General features: G+C 57.2%; 1 pseudogene; it reads left to right on the top strand.

Annotated features, from left to right (window-relative positions):
• Positions 1 to 397: 397 nt before the first annotated feature.
• LOC146724889 (large subunit ribosomal RNA) lies at positions 398 to 2,732 on the top strand (annotated as a pseudogene).
• The last annotated feature ends 223 nt before the right edge of the window (positions 2,733 to 2,955 follow it).

Genomic DNA, 2,955 nt, shown 5'->3' on the forward strand with positions numbered 1-2,955 from the left:
TCTTTACGGAGAAGGGTTTTGAATCGCGAGCCGACCGCGTGTCCGAGTCCACGAAAATTTTTCGTAAAGCGAAAAAAGGGGACCGGCGCGCCGCGTCGTGTACTCGTCGAATCGATTCCGCCCGAATTTCGTATATAAAAGAGAAGGGAGAGCCGAGAATCTCGAACCCCGCGATATATCGTCTCCATTACCACCAACGAGTGTGTGTGCGGTTAGCGCCCCGGCGATTTGCCTTCTCGCGTATTTCGTGTGCTGCCGCTGCTGCTCTCTCGTTCGACGCTCTCTCTCTCTCCCTCTTATAATATATATTATAGAGGAGAGACGACGATGAGCGACGCGGAGGAGGCAAACGGCTACGAAAACTCACTATGCGACGACCTCAGAGCAGGCGAGATTACCCGCTGAATTTAAGCATATTATTAAGCGGAGGAAAAGAAACTAACCAGGATTTCCTTAGTAGCGGCGAGCGAACAGGAAAGAGCCCAGCACCGAATCCCGCGGTTCCGCCACAGGGAAATGTGGTGTTTAGGAGGATCCGCTTATCCCGAGGTGCCGCGTCGCGTCCAAGTCCATCTTGAATGGGGCCACTTACCCGTAGAGGGTGCCAGGCTCGTAGCGACCGGTGCGCGCCTCGGGAGGATCTCTCCTTAGAGTCGGGTTGCTTGAGAGTGCAGCTCTAAGTGGGTGGTAAACTCCATCTAAGGCTAAATACGACCACGAGACCGATAGCGAACAAGTACCGTGAGGGAAAGTTGAAAAGAACTTTGAAGAGAGAGTTCAAGAGTACGTGAAACCGTTCAGGGGTAAACCTAAGAAACCCAAAAGATCGAACGGGGAGATTCATCGTCAGCGGCGCTGGCTTCGCGTCGGTCGGCGATGTCCCGCGGAGTCCTTGCGGCTCGCGCGCGGGCACGCTACCGTGCGCCGATGTCCGGCGCTCGTCGTCGTGCACTTCTCCCCAAGTAGAACGTCGCGACCCGCTGGGTGTCGGTCTACGGCCCGGGTGCGGTGTCTGTCGCGTCGCCGGTAAAACGGCACGCGACAAACCCTCGGTCGCCCGGCCGGCTGCTCGGCGGTACGCGCAAGGTATCAGGCCGCACTATTCACGGTGCGTCGAGACCGTCGCAAGCGCGCGCCACGGTACTCGGAGGTTACGGACTTCGCGCCGTCCCCGGTCCTGGCCCGCTGTTGGTTACAGTACGGTACACCTTCGACAGGCCTGCGAACGTCTCCCGCGGTCTCGCGGGAGACCGATACCGGTCGGCGACGCTACTGCTTTGGGTACTCTTAGGACCCTGTCTTGAAACACGGACCAAGGAGTCTAACATGTACGCGAGTCATTGGGACTTGTCGCGAGACCTAAAGGCGTAATGAAAGTGAAGGTCGGCCCTGGCCGTCGACCTAGGGAGGATGGGCCGCGTCGCGATGCGGCCTCGCACTCCCGGGGCGTCTCGTTCTCATCGCGAGAAGAGGCGCACCCAGAGCGTACACGTTGGGACCCGAAAGATGGTGAACTATGCCTGGTCAGGACGAAGTCAGGGGAAACCCTGATGGAGGTCCGTAGCGATTCTGACGTGCAAATCGATCGTCGGAACTGGGTATAGGGGCGAAAGACTAATCGAACCATCTAGTAGCTGGTTCCCTCCGAAGTTTCCCTCAGGATAGCTGGCACTCGGCCGTTCCGCACGGAACGCGCGCGAGTCTCATCTGGTAAAGCGAATTGATTAGAGGCCTTGGGGCCGAAACGACCTCAACCTATTCTCAAACTTTAAATGGGTGAGATCTCTGGCTTTCTTGAATTATGAAGCCACGAGCATCTTCGGATCAGAGTGCCAAGTGGGCCATTTTTGGTAAGCAGAACTGGCGCTGTGGGATGAATCAAACGCAGAGTTAAGGCGCCCAACTCGACGCTCATGGGACACCATGAAAGGCGTTGGTTGCTTAAGACAGCAGGACGGTGGCCATGAAGTCGGAAATCCGTTAAGGAGTGTGTAACAACTCACCTGCCGAAGCAACTAGCCCTGAAAATGGATGGCGCTGAAGCGTCGAGCCTATACTCTGCCGTCAGCGGCAAGTGGGGCGGCAACCGGGAGCGGGCGTTAGTCTTCTTCTCGCGTCGTCACGAAGCCCTGACGAGTAGGAGGGTCGCGACGGTGAGCGCAGAAGGGTCTGGGCGCGAGCCTGCCTGGAGCCGCCGTCGGTGCAGATCTTGGTGGTAGTAGCAAATACTCCAGCGAGGCCCTGGAGGACTGACGTGGAGAAGGGTTTCGTGTGAACAGCCGTTGCACACGAGTCAGTCGATCCTAAGCCCTAGGAGAAATCCTATGTCAATGACGGCGTACAATATACTCGAGTGTCGAGAAATAATAATAAATATTATACGAAAGACACACGCCCGTCGGGCGAAAGGGAATCCGGTTCCTATACCGGAACCCGGCAGCGGAACCGCATACAATTCGGGCCCTCGTAAGAGTGTTTGTCGGGGTAACCCAAAATGACCTGGAGACGCCGTCGGGTGATCCGGGAAGAGTTTTCTTTTCTGTATAAGCGTTCGAGTTCCCTGGAAACCTCTAGCAGGGAGATAGGGTTTGGAACGCAAAGAGCACCGCAGTTGCGGCGGTGTCCGGATCTTCCCCTCGGACCTTGAAAATCCAGGAGAGGGCCACGTGGAGGTGTCGCGCCGGTTCGTACCCATATCCGCAGCAGGTCTCCAAGGTAAAGAGCCTCTAGTCGATAGAATAATGTAGGTAAGGGAAGTCGGCAAATTGGATCCGTAACTTCGGAATAAGGATTGGCTCTGAGGAGCGGGGCGTGTCGGGCTTGGTCGGGAAGCGGGTCTGGCTGACGTGCCGGGCCTGGGCGAGGTGAACGGTCGGTGTTCTCGCGCCGGTCCCGGGATCCGAGCTCGGTCCCGTGCCTTGGCCTCCCGCGGATCTTTCTTGCTGCGAGGCTTTC

Source organism: Nylanderia fulva, unplaced genomic scaffold (genome assembly GCF_048542155.1).
Source record: "Nylanderia fulva isolate GAGA-0341 unplaced genomic scaffold, ASM4854215v1 Scaffold1115, whole genome shotgun sequence".
Taxonomy (NCBI): domain Eukaryota; kingdom Metazoa; phylum Arthropoda; class Insecta; order Hymenoptera; family Formicidae; genus Nylanderia; species Nylanderia fulva.